The 16,837-nt window shown below is 38.4% G+C and overlaps 1 protein-coding gene and 1 long non-coding RNA gene across 3 annotated transcripts in view; both read right to left on the bottom strand.

Moving 5' to 3' along the window:
* Positions 1-16,837, bottom strand: part of LOC123319555 (tachykinin-like peptides receptor 99D) — a 709,883-nt gene that overhangs the window by 174,736 nt on the left and 518,310 nt on the right. The gene's annotated exons all lie outside the window — the stretch shown is intronic.
* LOC123319560 lies at positions 1,709-2,637 on the bottom strand. The gene is made up of 5 exons (XR_006538512.1): positions 2,623-2,637; positions 2,236-2,507; positions 2,037-2,173; positions 1,909-1,956; positions 1,709-1,743 (listed from the first exon to the last, which is right to left on the bottom strand). It is a non-coding gene; the product is annotated as an uncharacterized LOC123319560 (long non-coding RNA).

Here is a 16,837-nt window from a genome sequence, read left to right as displayed (position 1 = left end):
GCGCTCGCCATTTCAAATTTCCCATACCCTCCACCGACACTTCAACGTGGCAAAAAATTTGATACGATTCAGTGATCATTTTTTATCAACGTTATAGTATTAACGAGAATGGGGTATCAGATTTTGTCTTTCTCCACTGGTGTAAAAGCTGTAGTGCTAAAACATCGAAATTTGCCCACCCTGTACAATTTAAGTGAAAGAAATTATAGCATCCATTTTTTTTTCGTCCTTCATCAAGTCCGGAAATAAATGAACATATTCTCCAAAATCCTTCCTTTTTTACATATGTCATGTATCCACATTCGCCTACGATTCCTTCGCTTTTGAAACTCTTCTTCCTCCAGAACAAACGCTAGTTCCTCACCGCTTGAAGACATTCGCAACTTATCTATTCCTCCGGCGATTCCGATGTTATATGTGCGATACCTTCATAAAAATTCCGCCGCTGCCGTGCCGTTCCTTCCATGCCGTCCGTCCGATGACGATGTATGTGCGCTTACCTTTATGTATAAAATCTCATGTTTATATACCTAAAAAAAAAGGATATTTGTTATTTTATGAGTTTGCATGTAAAACATATGAAATATATTATGTGAACTTGTAAAATAGATCATATACTTCAAATAAAAACTCTCCTGAACGAATTGCTCTAGAAGCTTATCCATGAAGAACCTTTTTTATTTCAATTAACTCTCTCCGATACATGCTTTTTTGACATGACATTACATTTCATGATCTGATAAATTTATGTGTGCCTAAAACTGAATATTAATTATGAAATACAGAACCTCCTGGTTGATTTTCTATACAGACTTAGCCCCAAGAACAGTGTGTTATGTATAAAATCTCATGTTTATATACCTTAAAAAAGGATATTTGTCATTCTATGGGTTTGCATGTAATGTATATGAAATATATTATGTGAACTTGTAAAATAGATCATATACTTCAAATAAAAACTCTCCTGAACGAATTGCTCTAGAAGCTTATCCATGAAGAACCTTTTTTATTTCAATTAACTCTCTCCGATACATGCTTTTTTGACATGACATTACATTTCATGATCTGATAAATTTATGTGTGCCTAAAACTGAATATTGATTATGAAATACAGAACCTCCTGGTTGATTTACTATACAGACTCAGCCCCAAGAACGGTGTGTTATGTATAAAATCTCATGTTTATATACCTTAAAGAAGGATATTTGTCATTCTATGGGTTTGCATGTAATGTATATGAAATATATTATGTGAACTTGTAAAATAGATCATATACTTCAAATAAAGACTCTCCTGAACGAATTGCTCTAGAAGCTTATCCATGAAGAACCTTTTTTATTTCAATTAACTCTCTCCGATACATGCTTTTTTGACATGACATTACATTTCATGATCTGATAAATTTATGTGTGCCTAAAACTGAATATTAATTATGAAATACAGAACCTCCTGGTTGATTTTCTATACAGACTTAGCCCCAAGAACAGTGTGTTATGTATAAAATCTCATGTTTATATACCTTAAAAAAGGATATTTGTCATTCTATGGGTTTGCATGTAATGTATATGAAATATATTATGTGAACTTGTAAAATAGATCATATACTTCAAATAAAAACTCTCCTGAACGAATTGCTCTAGAAGCTCATCCATGAAGAACCTTTTTTATTTCAATTAACTCTCTCCGATACATGCTTTTTTGACATGACATTTCATGATCTGATAAATTTATGTGTGCCTGAAACTGAATATTAATTATGAAATACAGAACCTCCTGGTTGATTTTCAATACAGACTTAGCCCCAAGAACGGTGTGAACGGTGATTTATGATCTGATAAATTTATGTGTGCCTGAAACTGAATATTAATTATGAAAAACAGAACCTCCTGGTTGATTTTCTATACAGACTTAGCCCCAAGAACGGTGTGTTATGTATAAAATCTCATGTTTATATACCTGAAAAAACGATATTTGCCATTCTATGAGTTTGCATGTAATTAATCTGAAATATATTAACCGAAAAATAGATCATATACTTCAAATAAAGACTCTCCTGAACGAATTGCTCTAGAAGCTTATCCATGAAGAACCTTTCTTATTTCAATAAACTCTCACCCATACATGCTTTTTTGACATTGCTTTACATTTCATGAGCTGACAAATTCATGTGTGCCTGAAAATGAATATTAATTATTAAATATTGAATATCCTGGTTGATTTTATACACAGACTTACCCCCAAGAACAGGTTGTTATCTATAAATTCTCATATTTATACACCAAGTAAACATATTTGTCATTCTATGAGTTTGTATGTAATTTAATATGAAATACATTATGTAAACTTGAAAAATAGATCATATATTTCAAATAGAAGCTCTCCTGAACGAACTGCTTCAGGACTTTACCCCTGAAGAAGGTTTTTTATTTCTAATACAGTCTCTCCGAGGGATGATAATTGCCATTCTAGGATTTTTTCATTTCTGTATCTGATAAATTTATATATGCCTGAAAAAAATAAGTATTTATTAGTTACAAAATATACTATCAGTTATAATATCCGATCTCTCATACAGATTCACGTCCAAGAACTGTGTTTTATATCTAAGAATTCAATAATAACCTAACTTTCCCATTAAGGGAAAAAATTCAACTGTGATGTTAGCTTCGAAGTGCTATCGTACGGAGAAAAATGAAGTAAATATATTAAATATATCCTCTAATAATTCCAATAATAATTAAACCTTAAAAATTTGCAGAGACAACCTGTCTCTGAAAATTTGCATCAATTTTTTTACGGTCTGTCAACAGTCAAATGAAACTGGCCTAAAGCTCCCACAACACTGTTACATAAATGACAGGAAAACACGTTATAGGAATTGAAAAATTATGGAAATTTTAGAATTTTAAGTTAGTTTTGTCTGAATAGTGACCTCGACTTTCCTAATATAAATTTATTTTGGCAATTTCAACGCTAAAAATCACGAAATTACTGAAAATATTCAGGGCCAAAACGAAGGTTCTGAACGGTGCTTAACCGAGGTGGTTTCGTAATATCGAAAATTGCAAACTTACCTGTACATATTGAGCCGAAATATGGGTACCTGGAGATGCTACAGGATATGGAGAATGATTCTCTAGCATTTATCTTCCCTATTTTGGCATTATTCATATAATAATCGACTCGAGTTTCCGAAAACTGCAAAAACCCCTTTCGAAACGTCAGACGTGATGAAATTACCTCTATGCTCTTGGAAATTAATTTATCAAATTTTCGTAGACGTCAAAAATTTTCGAAATTCTTACGCTTTTTTAGGTAATATCGTTCGGGCTCCGGGAAAAAAAAACAGGCCTATTTTAATTTCGGGTTCTTCGAGCTTAGTTCGACACCCATCCCGGCTCTCGAGCTACCGCGGATCTCTCAAGCTAATCAAATAACTTTGGCACCTTTTCGCGAAAATCGTGAATTTCGCGATTTTCTCACGCAATTTTCGGACACTTTTAGACGGGGTAAAAATACGATCTAGGCATTTTCGGAAAGCTCGATTCTTAGTCTTGCGTTCCATTTACCGCTTTACCCGACCACGCGCCTTCGGCGCTCGCCATTTCAAATTTCCCATACCCTCCACCGACACTTCAACATGGCAAAAAATTTGATACGATTCGGTGATCATTTTTTATCAACGTTATAGTATTAACTAGTATAGCCAGGAGATCCACCTTGTAGGTAGATTCACCTTTACTGGCAGATTCGCCTTTCGTCCGTAGCTCGGGCCTTCGGCCCTCGCGATACGCCTTTTGTTCGAGCTCGGGCCTTCGGCCCTCGCTCGATTCCCCTTTTATAAATATCTAGGCCAAAAACGTTTTTTAAAAGCCCGATCGATTCAAGGCACCTCGTTCTGTGATCGCTGCCAAGCCGTCAAAACTGACGTTAACCTTTAAATCACACTCTGACATCGATTGTTAAAGTGCACTTTCACTTAATTTTCTCTGATAATCAATAGAAAATAATTTAATTTTGTGGAATGTCACTCGATTTTTAATAGACGTCAAAAATTTTCAAAATTCTTACGCTTTTTTAGGTAATATCGTTCGGGCTCCGGGAAAAAAAACAGGCCTATTTTAATTTCGGGTTCTTCGAGCTTAGTTCGACACCCATCCCGGCTCTCGAGCTACCGCGGATCTCTCAAGCTAATCAAATCATTTTGGTATCTTTTTGCGAAAATCGTGAATTTCGCGATTTTTTCACGCAATTTTCGGACACTTCTAGACGGGGTAAAAATACGATCTAGGCATTTTCGGAAAGCTCGATTCTTACTCTAGCGTTCCATATACCGCTCTACCTGGCCACGCGCCTTCGGCGCTCGCCATTTCAAATTTCCCATACCCTCCCCAGACACTTCAACGTGGCAAAAAATTTGATACGATTCGGTGATCATTTTTTATCAACGTTATAGTATTAACTAGTAAGCCCATAGATCTACCTTTATTGATAGATTTACCTTTTTTGGCAGATCAGTATAGCCAGGAGATCCACCTTGTAGGTAGATTCGCCTTCATGGACAGATTCCCCTTTTGTCCGTAGCTCGGGCCTTCGGCCCTCGCGATTCGCCTTCCGCCCGTAGCTCGGGCCTACGGCCCTCGCACTTAATGATACGCGAATACTATACAATACTGAGTATCACACATAACTCACACAGTTCGATATATACAGGCATTGTCGCAAATTTCACGAAAGAAAACAAATAATCTCATACACTGCTCAAAAATCAGTTAAATTCAGTTGGACAGAAGCCTTATAACGGAGATTCCATGCATTCAGTTCATCTTGAATTGAAACTCACAAAGTTCTTACTCTACGATGAAACAGAAAACTAACCTGAAATGAGAATAACTGGCCAAAAGTCTATAAAAGTAGAATTTTAACGCAAAAAACACACCCTGCCATTGTATTCCAATAATCATTATATCATTCCACTCGAATAAGTTATTCGAAAACATTTTTCCTTTTATCTGGAATGATTAAATACAATAATCCTCGTACAATAATCAAAAAGCTTAAAAATTGGCCAAAATCTGTTATATGGAATGGGAAAGAAGCCTAATTAAAAAAATTTCAAGCATCATAATATTTAATTCAGTTCATTTTGAACAAAAATCTACAAAATCCCTTCATCTACGATAAGAAAAAAAACTAACCTCAAATGACAAAAACTTGGCGAAAATCTATATAAATATAGAATTTTTACGTCAAACCTTACTCATAGATTGTGTTTCAATAATCTTTTTATCATCCCAATAATCATTTTATTATTCCACTCGAATGAGTTAATTGAAAACATTTCTCCTATTATCTGGAATGAGCGAATAGAATAATCCTTGTACACCAATCAAAAAGCTTGAAAATTGGCCAGAATCTGTTATATGCAATTGAAAAGAAGCCTAATTATGAAGATTTCAAGTATTATAACATTTAATTCAGTTTATTTCGAACAAAAACCTACAGAGTCCCTCTCTCTACGATAAGAGAAAAATCTTACCTTGAATGAGAAAACTCGACAAATGTCTATAAACATAGAATTTTAACGCAAAAGCTCACTCATAGATTGTGTTTCAATAATCATTATATAATTCCAACAGAATAACTTATCTCAAAACGTATTTTGCCATAGATCTAGACTAAGAAAATCATCTCCATACACTACCCAATTGCTTGAACGTTGTCAGAAATCTGATGTACTCAGTTGAAAAGAAGAGAAAAAGATCATCTACTTCACATGGAAACTCTCCTGAACGAATTGCTTTATGAACTTACTCTGAAAAAACTTTTTTTTTACCAAATAACACTGTCCGAGAGATGATATTATACATTTCTTGATCTGATAAATTTATATATGCCTGAAAATAAATTTCAATTATAAAATATAGAATCTCCTGGTCGATTTTCTGTGCAGACTCACCCCCAAGAACCGTTTGTTATCTAGAAATTCTTATGTTCATACACCAAGATTAAGGATGTTTCTCATTCTGTGAGTTTGCATGTAATTTAATCTGAAATCCATTATGTAAACTTGACAAATGGATCATATACTTCAAATACTATCTCTTCTGAAACAATTGCTTAGAAGCTTACCCCTGAAGAAGCTTTTTTTATTTAAAATGAGACTTTCCGAGAGATGATATTTGACATTTGTGAATTTCATACATTTCTTGATATGATGAATTTATATGTGCCTGAAAAATAAGTATTGTTAGTGACAAAATAAACCTTCAGTTATTACATCTGATTTTGATACAGATTCACGTCCAAGAACTGTCTTTCATATCTGGAAATTCAATAATAACCTAACTTTCGGATTATGGGAAAAAATTCATCTGTGATGTGAGCTTCGAAGTGCTATCACTGCTATGCTATTGTACGGGGAGAAATGTAGTAAATATATCCTTTAATTTGAATAATAATTAAACCTTAAAAATTTACATCAATTTTTTCACGGTCTGTCAACAATCAAATGAAACTGGCCTAAGGCTCCAACAACACTTCTACCCGAATGACAGGAAAACACGTTATACGAATTGAAAAATTATGGAAATTATAAAATTTTAAGTTAGTTTTGGCTGAATAGTGACCTCGACTTTCCTAATATAAATTTATTTTGGCAATTTCAACGCTAAAAATCACGAAATTACTGAAAATATTCAGGGCCAAAACGAAGGTTATGAACGGTGCTTAACCGAGGTGGTTTCGTAATATCGAAAATTGCAAACTTACCTGTACATATCGAGCCGAAATATGGGTACCTGTAGATGCTACAGGATATGGAGAATGATTCTCTAGCATTTATTTTTCCTATTTTGGCATTATTTATATAATAATCGACTCGAGTTTCCGAAAACTGCAAAAACCCTTTTCGAAACGTCAAACATGATTGAAATTACCTCTATGCTCTTGGAAATTATTTATCAAATTTTCGTAGACGTCAAAAATTTTCGAAATTCTTACGCTTTTTTAGGTAATATCGTTCGGGCTCCGGGAAAAAAAACAGGCCTATTTTAATTTCGGGTTCTTCGAGCTTAGTTCGACACCCATCCCGGCTCTCGAGCTACCGCGGATCTCTCAAGCTAATCAAATAACTTTGGCACCTTTTCGCGAAAATCGTGAATTTCGCGATTTTCTCGCGCAATTTTTGGACACTTTTAGACGGGGTAAAAATACGACCTAGGCATTTTCGGAGAGCTCGATTCTTCTTCTAGCGTTCCATGTACCGCTCTACCCAGCCACGCGCCTTCGGCGCTCATCATTTCAAATTTCCCACACCCTCCCCCGACACTTCAACATGGCAAAAAATTTGATACGATTCGGTGATCATTTTTTATCAACGTTATAGTATTAACTAGTATAGCCAGGAGATCCACCTTGTAGGTAGATTCACCTTTACTGGCAGATTCGCCTTTCGTCCGTAGCTCGGGCCTACGGCCCTCGCGATACGCCTTTTGTTCGTAGCTCGGGCCTTCGGCCCTCGCTCGATTCCCCTTTTATGAATATCTAGGCCAAAAACGTTTTTTAAAAGCCCGATCGTTTTAAGGCACCTCGTTCTGTGATCGCTGCCAAGCCGTCAAAACTGACGTTAACCTTTAAATCACACTCTGACATCGATTGTCAAAGTGCACTTTCACTTAATTTTCTCTGATAATCAATAGAAAATAATTTAATTTTGTGGAATGTCACTCGATTTTTAATAGACGTCAAAAATTTTCAAAATTCTTACGCTTTTTTAGGTAATATCGTTCGGGCTCCGGGAAAAAAAACAGGCCTATTTTAATTTCGGGTTCTTCGAGCTTAGTTCGACACCCATCCCGGCTCTCGAGCTACCGCGGATCTCTCAAGCTAATCAAATCAAATTGGTACCTTTTCGCGAAAATCGTGAATTTCGCGATTTTCTCACGCAATTTTCGGACACTTCTAGACGGGGTAAAAATACGATCTAGGCATTTTCGGAAAGCTCGATTCTTACTCTTGCGTTCCATTTACCGCTCTACCCGGCCACGCGCCTTCGGCGCTCGCCATTTCAAATTTCCCATACCCTCCACCGACACTTCAACGTGGCAAAAAATTTGATACGATTCGGTGATCATTTTTATCAACGTTATAGTATTAACTAGTATAGCCAGGAGATCCACCTTGTAGGTAGATTCACCTTTACTGGCAGATTCGCCTTTCGTACGTAGCTCGGGCCTACGGCCCTCGCGATACGCCTTTTGTTCGTAGCTCGGGCCTTCGGCACTCGCTCGATTCCCCTTTTATAAATATCTAGGCCAAAAACGTTTTTTAAAAGCCCGATCGATTTAAGGCACCTCGTTCTGTGATCGCTGCCAAGCCGTCAAAACTGACGTTAACCTTTAAATCACACTCTGACATCGATTGTCAAAGTGCACTTTCACTTAATTTTCTCTGATAATCAATAGAAAATAATTTAATTTTGTGGAATGTCACTCGATTTTTAATAGACGTCAAAAATTTTCAAGATTCTTACGCTTTTTTAGGTAATATCGTTCGGCTCCGGGAAAAAAAACAGGCCTATTTTAATTTCGGGTTCTTCGAGCTTAGTTCGACACCCATCCCGGCTCTCGAGCTACCGCGGATCTCTCAAGTTAATCAAATCAATTTGGTACCTTTTCGCGAAAATCGTGAATTTCGCGATTTTCTAACGCAATTTTCGGACACTTTTAGACGGGGTAAAAATACGATCTATGAATTTTCGGAAAGCTCGATTCTTCTTCTAGCGTTCCATGTACCGCTCTACCCGGCCACGCGCCTTCGGCGCTCGCCATTTCAAATTTCCCATACCCTCCACCGACACTTCAACATGGCAAAAAATTTGATACGATTCGGTGATCATTTTTTATCAACGTTATAGTATTAATTATAGTATTAATGATGAAGAATATCTCGATTATTCAATCAAGTCATTTCGAAAATGTCCACGTAGCGGTGCCACAAAATAAGAATATCCAGGTTGATAAAATACAATTGTACAACTTCGAAAAACATTTTGGCAAATAAGTAGATTACGATGAAAAGAGAGCCATCTTCTCTTTAATGAATGCAAAAGAGCCGGGAAAAAGTGGAACTGATTTCGAACATTGTTCTAAGCTCGGTTCTAAGCTTGTTTCTGTTGACACGTTACAGTTTCTGTAGTTCCACGATTATGTTAATTTTTTTAACGTTCATAATTTTCCATATAAAAGTGGAAAATAGATATCATTATCCTGAAAAATCATCATCATATATATCAATATATATATATATATATATATTAGATATTTATAAAATAATTATCGTGATAATATGTAATACTAAGATCGTGACATTTTCTCGATGTTGCACATCCTGACTGTTTACAAGTGCGAATTTTGCTGCTCCTGTATTTGCGATATATTTCGGATGCTCTGAAATTTTGGTAGTTTCATCGTGAGTAATTATTCATACATATATTATACGAGTCATTGAATTGGCGGTTTTGCAGTTTGAATGCATTTTCTTTCAATTATTATCATAATAATTACCGAGTGATTTCAGTTTCGCGAGTTTTCATAACCACATATGCTGTCCCGTTCGGTGATAACATAGACAATTGCATCTTGTTGAACATCGCCGCGTCTAGGTACATATGCCTACACTTGTATCTGGTTGACACCAGTGGCGGCCCGATCTGTTGAAACCGAGTTCTATTTTTATTTCGTATTTATTTCCTTTTCTGAACCACTCCCGTCCTTTTTTTGCTGTTTTTTTCGTGGCCCTCCTATTCTGTCTGAGTCTTCCTTACGGGTCCAAGGAAGTGAAGAGTGTTTTTACCTAAACCTAATCCTTTCATTTATTTTTTTGAATATGCCAGGGTACTCGTGCACCATTTGTTTCAAGAAAGTTGCAGCTGACGACTTGTCGGTTTCTTGTTCGAAATGCAGTAAATTCTTCCATGCTGCATGTGCTAATCTTACTAAAAAGGAGATTGATTTCTTTAAATCGGGCAACGACGTCTGGAATTGCACACAGTGTGTCTCAACGGCCCGCAAACTCCGTAGCAATTCTTCGGGAGCGAAACCACTGTCTTCTACTCAGTCAGGTGCAATATCCAAGGAGGGGTCATGTCAAGACAACCAGATTACGTTGAAACACTTTGAGCTCCTTATGGAACATATTCGTGGGATAACAGCTACCATGGAGCGGATTGAGAGAAGACAGGATGACCTGATTTCTCAGGTGGCGTGTTGTTCTGCCAAGATCCAAGAACATTCAGAAATTCTAGCTGAACATCAATTGAGTATTGCTACGTGTAAGGGTGATATTTCAGCTCTTGAACGTGGCCAATCATCCATGTCTGTAGAGATAGCGTCCGTGGCTGGTAAGGTAGCCGATCTGCAAGGTGTCAAACTTTCTGAGCAGGGTGTTGATATGTCTGAGGTTCTAGACAGGGTGGAGAAATCGCAGAATATTATTTTGACCAATGTCCCCGAGAGTCCTGACGTAGGTTCAGATGCTGCTTTGGTAAATGCCGTTGTTGATCATGTCCGTCCATCATCCAGCAATTTCATAACGGGTATCACTCGCCTACCTGGTAAGGATAACGCTCGTCCACGTTGGGTTAAGGTTTCTTTCTCCAGCTCTGTCGTCGCCAAGTCTCTGCTCAGGAACAAATCTCTGCTTCTTGGACATCGGGAATATCGAGGTATAAAAATTATTGATGATAAAACGAGGAAACAGGCGGATGAGTTGAGGATGGCGCGAGAGGAACTGGCGAGGAGACAAGCGTCGGGCGAAACACATTTGACCATCAAGTATGTCAGCGGAAGTCCAAAAGTAGTGAACACCGTACCCGCTAAAGAGGTCTCAAAAAACATCAAACCTTAAATGTATGGCCTTTAATGTATACAAACATAATGTCCCTTGGATCAAAATTTTTAGAACTTCTTTCCTTTGTTGAGGCACATAAGCCATACTTAGTTTTGATTACTGAAAGCTGGCTGCATCCTTCTGTTCCAGACTCTACTTATTCTATATCGAACTACTCATTGTTCCGTCATGATAGTGGAGCTGCAGTGGGTTATCGTGGTGTTTGTGCGTATGTGCACGATAGTCTGTTTCACGAGTTCAAGATTGACGTATCTCACCAAGATTGGCCAAATATCGATAACATTTTCATAACAATATCTAATTCCCAATTTTCGATTGTGGTTGGGTGCATTTATAGACCTCGCTCTTGTTCTGATGATGTCGATGTGGTTCGGTATCTCAGGGAGATATCTGAATCATCTTCTGATGTCTTCATTGCAGGAGACTTCAACTGTCCAGACTTAAATTGGCCGCTTATAAATCTTCCGTCAGTGAGGTCCCCCTCTTATCCCTACGCTGAACTTGTTACATCCACGGGTCTCCAACAGGTGGTGAATGAGCCTACTAGACACAGACATGGCCAGACTTCTTCGTTGCTTGACCTGTTTTTTGTGTCTGACAGAAACTTGATATCTGATGTTGAACATTTCCCACCTTTTGGTAGGTCGGATCATGACGTTTTACTTACCGAACTCCAGTTACAACTACCTGCTTCATTACAGTCTCCGCAAGAAAGAGTCAGGAAGATTGTCGACTACGAACGCATATCAGAAACTCTCTCATCAGTTGACTGGAGCTCTCTTTTATCGCCTAATCTGACGATTGATGAGATGTGGAAGTTATTCGAGGCTGAGTTGAACAAAGCCATATCTGCTGGTACCAGGGAGGTCACATCTACTTACATTCCGACAAAACCATGGATAAACGATCAAATTATGAAACTTCTGAGACGCAAAAGGTCCCTTTGGCAGAGATATTTGCGCAGTCGAAAAGATACTGACTACAGGATCCACAGGGATTTCTCAAATTTTGTTTCTTCTACTATTCATTCCGCCAAAACTAATTTTGAGAGAAAGTTAGCGACCAAATCTAACAGAAAGCAGTTTTTTAAGTACTTGAGAACCACTATGAACTCAAAGGTCAGTTTTCCGATTGTGAGGAAGCCGTCTGGTGACGTCTGCAGCAGTCCACGTGAAACAGCTGACGTTCTGGCCGATACATTTGCTGAAGTGTTCACCCCTGAGCCTTCAGGGAGCTTACCTACTCTTACATCTGCTCGAGCGAGTAATTATATGGATACTGTTAGTCTGTCTGAGCACTTGGTGATGGAATATCTTTCTGGGGTGAAGGTGGATAGTTCCCCTGGCCGAGACGGTTTTTCGCCGCGTTTGCTGAGGAATTGTTCTAAAGTCTTGGCGTTTCCGGTCTTTCTTATATTTAGGAAATCTCTCTCCAGCTGCACTTTACCCTCCGATTGGTTATCCGCCTCTGTAACCCCCATTTATAAGAAGGGTGATAAGCTGTCTCCACGGAATTATAGACCTATAAGTCTTCTGTCGGTCTTGTCTAGGGTCTTGGAGAGAATAGTTTGTGACCAGGTGATTGATTTCTGCTCAGCTCAGAAGATTTTTCCCAACCAACAACACGGATTCTTACCGCACCGTTCAACCCTCACTAACCTTATCTGTTGTCTCAATGATTGGACTAGGGCATGGGATGAGAACGTTCCAGTTGATGTGATCTATCTAGATTTTTCTAGAGCATTTGACCGTGTCCCACATAAACGTCTACTTCATAAGCTGGACCATCTGGGGCTGAGAGGAGGTCTTCTTGAGTGGATTCGTGCGTTTTTGACCAATAGAACTTTTAGAGTAAGGGTTGGTGATGTTTACTCATCTTCTGAGTGGCATGTTCTGAGTGGTGTCCCTCAGGGATCGGTTCTCGGTCCCATTCTGTTCCTCCTATATACTTCTGATCTCCCTGGTTGTTTTTTGTCGACATGTTCTATGTATGCGGACGATACCAAGATTTATAATTTTCCCCTTCTCAACCCTACAACTCTCCAGCGGGATCTTGACAAACTGTCCGCTTGGTGTCGGGAATGGTTGCTTCCACTAAACCTAGACAAATGTCATGTGCTGCATATGGGCAGAAATAATCCGCGACTGTCCTATGTAATTGACGATTATTGTATCTCTCCTGTCACCAGTCAATGTGATTTGGGCTTGACCATAACTAGCGATCTGAGCTGGTCCACCCATGTTGCTTCAATTACAGCTAAGGCCCGTCAACTTACCTACTTGGTTCAGAGATCCTTTCGAGGCTCTGACAGATCAGTTTGTAAACTGATATATCAGTCTTACATACGCCCTATCATGGAATACGCTGGTCCAGTATGGTGGACTGCCCTTGTTGGAGAGATAAATTCTCTCGAGTCCATCCAGAGATGGAATACCAGAATTCCATATGGAATCGTCCGACCTGATTATGAGACCCGCCTTCGTCTGAACAACATGACAACATTTGCGGATAGACGCACTAGAGGTGACCTGATATTCACATACAAGTGCATGCATGGAAATTTTGGTCCTCAGGTGGAAGCCATATTCTGTAAAAACATCAATAATCTTCGAGGTCACGATTTTAAATTGAGGAAGGAGAATTTCCGGACCATTCCAAGGCAGATGTTCCTACCCAACAGAGTGTTCTCATCCTGGAATAGACTTCCCAGTTCCGTGGTCAATAGCTCTACCACCAATAGCTTCAAAAATGGACTAGACAGACTGAGACAACTTTAATGGTGAAGAAATGTTCGCTGTGTTGGTGCCGAATTTTTGTGTCCTGTGTGTGTTACTCACATTTGAAATGATATATATTTTTTTTTTATATTCATTCACTAGTTTATCTTTATTTTGGGGAAGTGTACGTTGAATTTTTTTTATATGTAAGCTTATTTGAGTTTATAGGTATTTACCTTAACTCTAATTGTATGGTTAATAATAATTTTCATAACTTAGTTGAAAATTTACAGTTGGCACAATTATTGAAAGTTTTCAAATCCGGATGAAAAATTTCTGCACTGTCAAAATACGAGACTACGAGACCACGGCGTGACTCTCGCACTAGACGAGACTCTCGAAAACGAGACTCTCGTGGGCATCACTACAAAAAACGTTATGAACGACGAAACTACGAAACTTTTACTAGACTCTCGCATGCATAGAATATAGAATAACAGGAAGGAGCATATTGCTCATTGCAATTTGACCGGAATAGAGGAGAAATATGTCCGACTAATATTTCCGTTTCAACAGTAGATAAGACAATGAAGTTTCCAAAAAACTTACTTCAATAGTTAGTTGATTCTGATTAATCCAAAAAATGAGGAAAGCACTGACGTAAAGTCCGAAGCTTTTTCACGCTCGTTCAAATTGATAATCAAAGCGGAAATTCACCCCTTTTTTTTTTTTTTGGTGTAGCAGGGGGAAAATCTGCAAAACAGACGAACACACCCTCTGCTGAGGGGGAACAGTGTGGGGATTCTCACTCTCTGAGCTCGAGACCCACTAAAAACCCATAACTGCTTCTTCATAGGTTCCGGGCATTTTGCCTATTAACCAGTTGAATCTTATGGTTTCTGGACTCTCACACGATCATAGTCGTGTTGATAGTTGTATGCTGCCTATAGCTTTTATAGGTTAAGCTCTTCTTTGGTTACATTTAAATCCTTAACTGATCTCTCGGTCTTCGGTGGTAGGTTCTTGACCTTCTAGCTTCTTCCGTTGGATCGTAGTCGACTAATCTTCGTAGTTCCTCATTTGGATGTTGTTTGGCTTTGTCGAATATCCTTTCCGCCTTTCTCTTCATAAATTCTGTAACTGGTTCCCATTCCAAGTCCTTGTAGATTTGTTTGTTCCTAACAAACCAGGGTACGTCCATCGCCATTCTAAGGAGTTTATTCTCAGTGGCCTGTATTCTCTTGATGTGGGTCTTGGCTTCGAAGCCCCATGCCGCCGATCCATATGTGAGTTGTGGTCGCGCAATAGTTTTAATCATCGTCAACTTGATGTTCTTATTCATATGACTTCTTCTTCCTATGAGTGGATAAAGTTTACTCATTGCGGCTTTTGTTTTATCAACAGCACATTTGATGTGGTTTTTCCATGTAAGTCCTCTGTCAAGCGTCACTCCTAGGTATGTTGCTTCATTTTTCCATTCAACCTCTTCTCCATCAACTTCAAGGTTTTCTTCCATCCTCAATCTTCTCTTTTGCAGTAATATTGCTTGAGTCTTTCTTCCATTGATTTGGATTTTCCATTTGATGCACCATTTGATTAATTCATCTATGGCTTCCTGCAGTCTCCGGTGTATGATCTCTGGGCGTCGATGTCTGAACGCTATTCCTGTGTCATCTGCGTACAAGGTGAGCATATTTCTAGCATTCTTCGGGATATCATAAACGTATATTAAGTAAAGCAGAGGTCCAAGTACCGATCCTTGAGGCACTCCCGCTTCCAATTGTCTGGTTTGAGAGGTTGCTCCATCTATCTTCACATAAAAGTTTCTATTCCTCAGATAGTTCCTTATAATCTTGCATAGCTTGGTCGAATATCCTGCTTTTTTCATCTTGTAGATTAGGCCTTCGTGCCATACTCTATCAAAAGCTCTCTCGATATCCATCAGAACTAATCCTGTGGCCTGTTTGGTCTGCATTCCTTCGGTGACGTATTCTATGAGACGTAGTAATTGGAGTTCACTCGAGTGTTCTCGTCGAAATCCAAATTGTTCGGGTGGAATTATCTTCAACATTTCTGTTTCCTCATTCAGCCTTTTGGCGATAACCCTCTCGACGACTTTTCCTAGTGCTGATAGTAGGCTGATTGGTCTATAATTTTGGGGAAATTTCCGTTCTTTTCCAGGCTTGTTGAAAACTATCATTTCTGCAGTTTTCCATTTCTTTGGGTAGTATTCGGTCCTCATCACTCCGTTTGTTATATTCGTCAAGGCTGCTATTCCTTTTCTAGGCAATTTCTTCAACATATAATTCGTTATCCTATCATCTCCTCGTGCTTTCCGGTTTTTCCAGTTTCATTATGATCTCTTTGATTTCTGTTGGTGAAGCCGGTTTTGGAATGATTTCGGTTTCCGGTGGTTCCATCATCAGTTCTTCGTTTGCCTCCACTTCTTCTTCTAGATCTTCATTGTCATCATCATTTCTGTAATTTATTCTGGCTTCTCTCTCAATTGAGTCGGCAAGTGCTTCGGCTTTTTCAAGTCTCGTATATACCATTCTGTTCTCGTCGTTAGCGTTTTTGCATTTTCCAATCCGAGTGATCTATTGTATTCAGTTCCCTTAATCTCTGGTGCCATCTGTTATTACGCAGTTCTGTTAAAGCATTTTTCAATATCTGACTATGCTCATTCACTTTCTTCTTGTCTTCTTCTCTTTTTGTTGTTCTGTAAATTTTTCTGAGTCTTCTGTTCTTTTTTATAAGTTCCTTTATATCTCCATGTGAATTTTTCGGAATTGGTTTCCTTATTCTCTTGGTGCTTTCTTCATAGGCTTCTTTTATTTGATTTTCCAATTTTTCAACTGCTTCATCTAATTCATCCCGGGTGTTTATTTGGGGAATTTCCGTGATTTTCTCCTGAAGTAAATTCTTATATTTCTCCCAGTCTGTGCGATCCTTGGTTTGTGTCTCTTCTTCGTTTCTTGGGCCATGTCCCACTATGAATTCTATGGGATTGTGGTCTGAAGTGCCGTCTTCTATTGTATCAATGCTGATTTCTTCAGTGATGTCTTTCATTACGACAATGTCCAGTACATCGGGTAGTCCATTTACTCTTGGTATGTAGGTCGGTATATCAGGTCCTATCACAACTGCATTAAGTTTTTCAGCATAAATCTTCAGTCTTCTCCCGTTGGTATTTTCCACCCTACTGTTCC

This window comes from Coccinella septempunctata, chromosome 8 (assembly GCF_907165205.1).
Source record: "Coccinella septempunctata chromosome 8, icCocSept1.1, whole genome shotgun sequence".
NCBI lineage: Eukaryota > Metazoa > Arthropoda > Insecta > Coleoptera > Coccinellidae > Coccinella > Coccinella septempunctata.
This window is presented reverse-complemented; position numbering and strand designations above follow the sequence as displayed.